The sequence below is a fragment of the Anthonomus grandis genome, chromosome 6 (assembly GCF_022605725.1).
Source record: "Anthonomus grandis grandis chromosome 6, icAntGran1.3, whole genome shotgun sequence".
Classification (NCBI taxonomy): domain Eukaryota; kingdom Metazoa; phylum Arthropoda; class Insecta; order Coleoptera; family Curculionidae; genus Anthonomus; species Anthonomus grandis.
Genome location: NC_065551.1, coordinates 6840493 through 6851173, shown reverse-complemented (window position 1 = coordinate 6851173; position 10681 = coordinate 6840493).

Sequence of the window (10681 nt, the reverse complement as noted above, 5' to 3'; positions counted from 1 at the left end):
ATAGAAGATTTGAAAAATAAACCTTATAATGTAAATAAATCGATACCTAATTTTGATATAAATAATTTAATCCGACATGAACATCTTAACCCTGAAGAAAAAAGTAAACTTTTTAAAATAATAAAAGAATTTTCAGATATTTTTCACAAAGAAAATGACAAATTAACCTTTACTAATAAAATAAAGCACGAGATTAAAACCACCGACGAAATCCCCATACATACAAAGTCTTATAGATACCCCTTTATACATAAACAAGAAGTACAAAGACAAATAAATAAAATGTTAGACGACGGTATTATTAGACCAAGCTCAAGTCCGTGGAGTAGTCCAATTTGGATTGTTAGTAAAAAATTAGACTCCAGTGGAAAACAAAAATGGAGAATAGTAAACGACTACCGAAATGTAAATTCCAAAACTATAGACGATCGTTACCCTTTACCTAATATTAACGATATCTTAGATAAATTAGGACGGTGTACTTATTTCTCAACAATTGATCTATCATCCGGCTTTCATCAAATAGAAATGTCTCCTAATTCAATTGAAAAAACCGCTTTTACAGTAGAAAATGGACACTACGAATATGTTCGAATGCCATTTGGTTTAAAAAACGCGCCGGCAACCTTCCAAAGAATAATGGATAATATTCTAAGAGATATACAAGGAAAGTTTTGCTTAGTTTATATGGACGACATTATCGTGTTCTCTACAAGCCTTGAAGAACACATAAAACACCTAAAATACGTTTTCGAAAAACTTAGAGACGCAAAATTAAAAATTCAAATAGACAAATCCGAATTCCTTAGAATCGAAGTAGAATTTTTAGGACACGTAATAACTAGAAATGGCATAAAACCAAACCCCAAGAAAATTAACGCAATACAAAAATTTCCAATTCCAAAAACAGCAAAAGAAATAAAATCTTTTCTAGGATTGCTAGGTTATTACCGAAGATTTATAAAAGGATTCGCTAAATTAACTAAACCATTTACAAAATGTCTAAAAAAGGGAGCTACAATAAATTTGACACCAGAATACGTTGAAGCTTTTAATATATGTAAAAACATACTATGCAACGACCCAATACTTCAATATCCCAACTTCGAGAAACCATTCTTACTTACGACAGATGCTTCCAATGTTGCTATAGGAGCTGTACTTAGCCAAGGAACAATAGGCTCAGATCTACCTATTGCTTACGCATCTAGGACACTAAACCCCGCAGAACTTAATTATTCAACAATAGAAAAGGAACTCCTTGCTATTGTTTGGGCAACTAAATACTTTCGACCATATCTTTTTGGAAGAAAATTTACTATCATCACTGACCACAAACCTTTACAATATTTATTTAATATGAAAGAACCAAATTCACGTCTCGTAAGATGGAGACTTAAATTAGAGGAATTTGACTATGATGTAAAATATAAAAAGGGAACCCAAAATACTAACGCAGACGCACTATCCCGCATAGAGATTAATGTAATAGAAAATCAATCACTTTCAGGAAACCCTGGCGATATCTCAGATGATATAAATCAATACCTATCTAATGAATCAGAAGATGTAACAATTGAAGAACTAGATCAATTAGAAAATATATTTGACCCAACCAAAAAGAAAATCCACATAATATCAGACATTCAAATTAGACCCCCATTTAACCTTCAAAATATTCAAAATACTCAAAATATTCAAAATCAACAATCTGATGGAAATACAGTCCATTCAGCAAATGAAGATCCAATACTAAATATACCCACAACAGAGAACTGTTTGAACACTTACACAAATCAAATCATTATTACACAAAAATCCAATGAAAAATTTAACGTTTTAAAAACTATTCATTTTAATAATAAAAATAGGTATCACTTAACATTAACAAATAATTATGAACAAGAAATTATAAAATTCTTTAAAGAATATGTAAATCCAAAAGTAGTACATTGTATATACATTATGAAATCGGAAATTAATGATTTATATTATAAAATAAGTGTAATACTACCCAATACGTTTAGACATAATTCTTATAAACTTATCATGACAAAATTATTTTTAAATGATATAATAGATAAAGATATGCAATTAAAACTAATAACTAACCACCATGAGAAAACTTGTCATAGAGGAATAAACGAATGCTTGATGTCCCTAAAAACATTATATTACTGGCCAAATATGAAGAATGATTTGACAGAATATATTAATAATTGCGAAATTTGTCAGCAAGCTAAATACGATCGACAGCCACCTAAAATTAAATTTGCTTTGACACCTACACCCTCTGAACCTTTAGAATCTATTCACATAGACACCTTTCAAATTTGTAACACAAAATTTCTTACAATAATAGATGTATTTTCCAGATATACTCAAGCATACCCATTAGAACCAAGTTGCACAACAACTATTGTGCTAGATAATTTATGTACATTTATTAGTCATCACGGTTTACCACAACAAATTACTTGCGATAATGGTACCGAATTTAAAACATCACTAATGACTGATTTTTGCAAATTACATAATATAAAAATACACTTTACCACCCCCGGTAATTCAAACAGTAATAGCCCTGTTGAAAGAGTCCATTCAACCCTTTTAGATTTATTTAGAGTTTTAAAACTAAAAGAACCCAATGCCTCTACCAAGCAACTTATGTTATACGCAGTAATAGGCTATAATCTTGCATATCATAGTGTTACAAAACAGAGACCATTTGACATCATCAATGGCCGTGTAAAATCTTTAGACCCCTTCGATTTAACTGATGAAATAATTCTCAATAAATACATTACTGATCGAAGAGAACGCCTAAAAATAATATATGACAATATATTTAAAACATCCCTAAATACTAAAATAAAACAAAACCAAAAACAAAATGAAAAACGTGAAAACCCCGTTGACATTCCCTCTGGTAGTAAAATTTATGTAAATGACAAACAAGCTCATAGATCAAAAGATAAACCTAGAAAGAAAATAGAAATTGTAAAGAAAGATATCGGAACTAAAGTAATTTCAAATAAAAAGAAAGTCATACATAAATCACAGATTCAAAAACCTAAAAGACTTTTTTTTCCGCAGGAAAATGAACCCCCTGATGATGACATATATCGCACTACTGATAACTGCACCGACACAACAGATGACGGATCAGACTAAGAACGACTTATCAGTCACCCCTATAAATACGCCCTTACTCCCATTCCACCTTGGTAATGCACGAGTAATAGAAAATAAGCATACATTTATAAATTTTATAGACTTAGAACCCTTATTGTTAGAACTTAGTAATTTAGAAAACGCTTATAATATTTTAGATGCTTTTTGCAATAATACCAATATAATCAATTTAATGTTAATGCATCATATAAATACTTTTAATTTGCTTACGCACGCAAAATATTTAATTAATGAAATAAAAATTAAATTAAATAATATCAAACCGCATAGAACGAAACGTGGACTATTAAACGTTGTAGGAAAAACCTCAAAATGGTTATTTGGTACTCTGGACTCAGATGATGGAGAGCGCTACGAAAAAGCTATTCAAGAATTACGTAATAATCAAAATACTTATAAAAAGGAATTAAATTTACAAATGTCTTTAACTAAAGAATTAATCAATAATTATAACAATACTATAAGCATATTAAATAAAAATCAAAAATCTTTACAGGCACATGTTAATCAATTTGAAAATCAAATGAATAAAACAATAACGGATATTTCAATACTCCTAAAATTACAAAATACTATAAACCATATAGTTATTAACTGTCAAAGTTTTATAACAATTTTAGATAACATTGAAGATGCAATCTCATTTGCAAAATTAAATACTCTGCACAGCACAATACTGTCAGCTTCTCAACTAGAACTAATAGTTTCAAATTTATCTACCCTTTATGGTACAGATAAAATATTAATGTTAGAAGACCTTAATTACTATTATCAATTAGCAGGACTACAAGTCAGCTTTTCAAAAAATAAAATAATTTTTGCAATTCATTTTCCAATATTCATAAAAGAATCATTTGAATTGTTTCACCTGTTCTCAGTTCCTATAAATCAATCCTTAATTGTACCCAAATCACCCTACCTTTTGACGGGCACTTATTCACAACAATACCAAGATGAAGCTTGTCCCAAGATTGAAAACCTCTACATATGCCGAGATGCTTTAAATCCAGAACTCAATGATTGTGTTACTACCCTCATCAAGAAAGCTGAGATGTCGAAATGCCAACTACTCAATGTAAATGTAACCACACCAATTATACGCCCTATTACCAATCAACATATTTTGGTAATACCTACTTCTACCAAGATTAAAATCCAGAAGCTGTGCCAGAATAAAGAAATCCTCTTCGTGACAGAACCAAGCCTAATTTCTATACCTTATAATTGTGGTATTAGTCTACTTGGATCCAAATTAATGAACAAGGAAGACACTGTGGAAAGCAGCCCTTTCTATCTACCAAAAATTAATTTCGACAATATTGAATTTAAACTTCACTCCGATGCTATTCAACTAGATTCCATTGACTTCAACCATGTCCAAAGACTACAAGAACAAGCTAAACTACTGAAGACCATTCCGGAAGATGACGACCCAGTCCACCCTATTACTTGGAGTTTCGCTACTACCCTTGGTTTATTGCTAATTGTTTTTACTATTGCCTTTGCAGTATACGAACTCCTAATTAAGAAGAAAGAAGAAAAAGAAGAAGAAGCTAACAACCCTACCAATGGTAAACCCGAAAACAGCCCTTCATCCCTGTTGTTTTCGTCTTAGGCGGGAGGAGTTATATGTATAATTTTGACGACCTGTATATTTAAATATGCTTATTAATTAATTATTTATCTTATGCTTTATATTCAATTTATTATGCTTTGTAATCACTTTAAGCTTATATATTCTCATGTAACCTATTGTTTAACAACTCTTTGCTCGTATGTCTTGTAAGTCGGTCACACCCTGTCATAATAAAAGTTTTTTTAAAACACCCTCGTGTTGGAAACTTATTTAACTTATTTAACACATCGTTTTTTATTGTAAAATCTAATATACACAAAAATATGGTTAAGACCAAAAAAGTTTTATTACCAAATATAAATATCCAACTAAAGTTCATTAAAGTTGCCACCGCCTAAAACTTTATGAGTGGTAATACTAATTTAACATTTACACTATGTATTATATGTCAAACAAGAAATGTTAAAAATAAATTGACATAATTTAATACATAGTTAAATGCTAAATCATAAAATCTTAGGCGGTGACGAATTTGTCTATACCTACATATAAACAATCTGATTAAAAGTCCATAGTTTAGTCTGAATCAGAAAATTTTTTGTACATGTTATTATTATTATAATATGACAACAATTCTTGATCAATGTTTAAGTTAAAGCATTCACTGTTTATTCTGTGTATTCTTTTGAATGCATCAGATCAACAATACTGTTAGTGGATAGTTTGTTTCTCTGTTTTGTTTTTAATAAATTAATTTGTGAAAATTTCCTTTCTGCATCTACAGAGGAATGAGGCAAAATAAAAATATTAAAAGCAAAATTTGAGAGCAGGGTATACCTACCGGGGTACCATCAGCATACTGCTCAGCTTGAACATTTATCCAAAATGATGGTACCGATGTTAATGACGTTTTAGAAAAATCCGAATTTTTCAGCATTCTCCATTCGTCAATTTTCTGAAAATCATTTTCTGGTACTAAGTTTCGAAAATGCATTATTAAAGGTACTATGGATTCCTCTGTGCCTTCACAAATACATTTAGGGTTTATTAATGACATGTTTTTAAATATTATGTCATCAAAATCATATCTTTTAGCAACTTGTAATGCTGCCTCAATGTAAAAATCCAGACAAGGTACACGAAAAATTTGGCATTTTTCTGAAGACAAATTGTCATTCAAAAAATATTGTGTTGTCTTTGCTCCCAAATATAAATTTTAAATTGGCTTGTAGTTGTCTGGATTTTTAACATTGATTTTATGCAGAGAATAGCTATCTAAAATATGTTTTTTTTAATGAAAGAATCTAAAAGAGTTTTGAAAACATTGCACATTCGAGAATGAAGATTATAAAGTTTGAGCTCGATAGACTGCATTTCTTGATTAAAATGATTAAATAACGGTAATATATGCTCTAAAAATAACAAAAAAGCCAAAGTCAGCGGATCTTGTAAAGTATTTAAAATTGTCTCTGCTGATTGTAATTTGTCAGTTGTAACTGCGTCGACAAAATAAAGTTTTAGAGGATTGTATTGCTCTATTATTCTGCAAATAATAGCTTCCAGAGACAACCAGCGCGTTTGTGCCGGCCGCAGTATTTTGTGTGTAATTTGTTGTGTAATTTTTACCCTTTTGGGACTATTACCAATATAATTATAGATATCCCTCAACAGCTCTTGGTAATTTTAAACATCCGTTAGATGCATATAAAGCAAAACTGTGATACTGGCAGATACACCGCATGAGGAAAATGTGAGGAATATCTATCTATCTTAATCCTAGACATAACGGAATCATTTGCTCCAACCATGACGTTTGCTCCATCAGATGCAAAGCCTATAAGGCTTTTTAAAAACGGAATCTGCTTTCCGTCAAAAAAATAAACGATTTGTTTTGTATAATTATAAATAAAAAAATATAAATTAATTATAAATATCTTGTGCTTTGAAACTTTTCATTTCAATTTATGTTAGAAATGCGTCATGGATTCAAAAAAGAAAATAATATGATAACAAAACATTAGATAGATAAATATATTTTTTACGAAAAAACTTACTTATTTTGGTGAAAATATCGGGCAACCACTAAATGTTTTTTAGTACTTAAACCCGTTCCGTAATTCGGATCTTCATCAAAACTTAAATTATACATGCACCTATTATTATTATAATAACTTTAAAAAAAATTTTATAATATTTTACGTACCTCATTGTTAGCTCTGTTATAATATAAGTTCACTTAAAACTTAAACTATATACAAATTAAACGTATATTCAATTTGATAGTTATAAGAACCAAATTAAAACATGGTGCTCTTGCCGAGAAAGACAAACAATTTGTCTATGTATTGACTATTATTTGTCATGCGCGAAAATAAGGGTATTCACCGCCTGACACCGAAGAAAAAATCTCGAATACTTAATCGACAAAGACGATAAAAGAATTTGAAGTGGGACTGTTACTGTTTAGATGTCGCTCCACGTTTCATGTTCGCAATGAATTGTAATTATTCCTATTAATTATTATTCTGTGATGTTTCCTTTTCTTTTGTAAATTAATTTGAAAATTGAAAGTAGGAGTAAAAGTTTTAACGGTAGATATTAATGGCTTTACGGTAGAGCGGTAGCCATAGCATGAAAACGGTAGATCTAGGGGAAACTGGCCTAAAATGACATACAAGACAAGTTCAGTGAGTTCGTTAGTTTATGCCAGTTCCCATGGAAGGCACAAAGCTTAAATTTTTTTCACTTTAAAATATTGATGCCAAATTTTAAAAAAAAAATGTGCAGTATGTCATTTTAGGCTTATACTTGGGCAAAATGACATACACCTTTTTATAGAAAATGTTGCAAATAAAAAAGGTAGAAATATTAAAAAAACCTTTATTATGAAATACAAAAATATAATGCTTTGCTCACTTACGAAAAAACAAATGCCTATTCAGTTACAAAGTTCGCAAGTAAAAAACTTAGTGCTACGGGAGACCCCTGCGCATTCTGCGTGACTCCACTTTTTACATTTTTGACACCGCAGCCAAAGCTCGCCTGATTTCGACTGGGAATAAAGGCTGTTGCAATAGATATACGCAGCATCTTCATCATCGTCTTCAACCTCAGCAAATGGATCTTTTTTTTTTCTTCATCATCGGTCCACAATTTGACTTTAACCTGGTTACGTTTTGCACGTCGCTCTAAGACTAAACGTTTCTCTTCTTCTTTTGCCTTGAGTTCTTCCATGTTAGGTGTAGATGTTAGCACAACCGTTCCCTGTCTTTTCCGATTTGTTCGTTTAAAAGATGCTGATACCTTGGGTATTGGAATGATGCTTTTCACGAAAACCCGGCTACAGTCTAGTATATTATCTTCTTCTTCATTTGGAGTTATATGGGATGGTCCAGGTCTGTCCCTGTCGGCTTGTGATGGTGGAGGGGATGTGTTTGGATGAGGTCCTTGGTGGTCTCGTGTTTGTAATTCGGGATCATTTTGTTCAGGGATGGCGGTTGTTAATGACGCAGCGAACATCCAGTCGGGAAAAACATTGGCGTTAAACGGATGGATTCCTGTTTTTTTGAACCCATTAACGGCATTTTCCATAGTTGCACTGCGTTCATAGGATTCAAAAAATAGCTTTCCTACTTGAAAAGGAGATACAGTGCGACCTGGATTATTCTTGAGCCACTTTGTAATCGCTTGATTATAATAGGCAGATAGAGGACCAAAAAAATGACACATCCAGGTGTTGTAATCGGTGTGTGCAGTGCGGAGGAAAGCAAATCATTAGGACACCATTTTCTTTAGCCAACGTAATAACTTCCAATTGTTTGTGGCTAACGTGACCATCAAGCAGTAAGAGGGTTTTGTTATTTTGAGATGAATGTGTAAACTTTATAAAATGTTTCAGCCACTTACAAAACAGGTCACCTGTCATCCAGCCCGATTCTTGACACAAGCCCAATGTCCCAGCGGGTGCGTTATCAATTAACTCTGACTTCCATTTTTTTCTTGTGGCCATAATTTTTTGCGGACGTTGAACCGTAGAAAGCGCAGACTCGTCAACATTGTAGATACGGTCAAAGGTTATGTTATGTTCCGCTACTGTATGTTCCAATAAATTGAAAAATTTTTCAACTTGCGGCTTATTGAAACCCTGCGCACGAACCGCTGAAGTGGCTTCCGGTGTTCTGAGTGAAATGTCAGGATTGCGCCCCCACAAGCCAATCCCAGCCAGCCTTTTTCTTAATCCTGTTAAATCTGTGGGGTAACTTCTTCCTTTCAGCTAATTCAAATGCCAATTGCCTGACCTCTGTTGTGTTCAGGCCAAACGTGCATGTTTCCAATTTCTTAATATGTTGCACTATCTCGCGTTCAAGTTCTGCAGAAAATGTAGGTCCATAACGACCCAAGCCTTTTTGAGAACCTTTTATTCTTTTATTTTTATCCTGTGCCCTTCGACTAAGGGTTGCTTACGGTACATCATCTTTTAGACGCCCCCAACCAGCCCAGATCACCGTTTTGGACTGCTTTAATAGCTTCGCTCATGATTGCCTCACCCCAATTTTGACGCGTCGATTTACGCGTATACTTTCCAACCATATTATCTGAAATCATAAAAACATAGGTATAGGCAAAGTTTACTGAATAAAATACAAGTTGCTTCACTCGGCGAAAAACCTTTTATATTTCGATCTCAAAGGCAGGCCGCCAAGCTCCTCGCCGACGGGGAACTAGCAAAAAATGTAAAGGGGAATTCTAGTAAAAAATAGCTATTATTTTACGAGTTTCGTCTAATTCGAACTGTAGGGGAAGACGGAGCACGATTTTATAATAACTTTATTATCTGGCATAAAATGATTATTTAATGTACCTACTTGGGAAAAATATGTAAATTGATAATACTTTAAATTATTTGTTTTTATAGTCACCAAACTAAATAAATTTTACATTATCAAAGTTTACGTAATTCAAGAACTAAATGGTTACATTTTTTTTGTTAATAATTAGGTACTTAGGTATCTTATTAAAGATTGTTTTGGTACGACTGGTTTCATTAGGATTTATTTTTAAATCAAAGTCAAAAGTTTGTGTGAAAAAATGCAAATATTACTGTTACTAAATGTAACAACTAAATATAGACATAACTACTAAGTAATGACATGTTTGAATTTTCAATGATTGATTACTACAGTTTTTGACGTTTTTGTTATTTTGTCAGACTAATAATAGCATTACCAAAGACATTATAAGTAATAAACGTAATGTTTTATTCATAACCAGTCCAAAAATGTGGAATTTTATTATTTTAAAATTAGTAGTGAGAAAGAAAAGGATGGAGAAAGTGTTGTTAGTACCCCTTGGCAACAATGCATATTTTCAATTAATTTTTGTTTGGTTTGTTGCCAGTGGGGTAGAGCTTATGCACTAGTGCAAATAATATTATAAAAATCGACAAATTTGTAATTTTCATTTTCCCTCCCTTATAAATCGGGTTAGGATTGTGTACAAATAATTTTCTATATCTATACGTGTTATTTTCGTCGCTCTTGTGCAATTTTAAATAGAGGCGAAAAATGTCATAACATAACTAATTAACCTTAATATTTTTCATGTGACGACGCTGGTGGTATAAATACAAAAGTTTTTCCTGTTTAAACGTAAACAAATAAACTTACCGATGAAACGTTAAATTTGGATTTTAATGCTCTACTCTCTTTACTACACAAGAATAAGTACACCATGATCGTTTATTTTGGCATTAATTTTAACCAAAAAAGTACGAAAACAACAAAAAACTGATAAAACACACTCTAAAAACAAAACACGCCCTTAGACTCAATAATTTAAAGTGTTTATTTGTTGTAACTCCTTGGCAACATCGCTCGGGATTCATTCATTCATAATTTTTGACAGAACTCG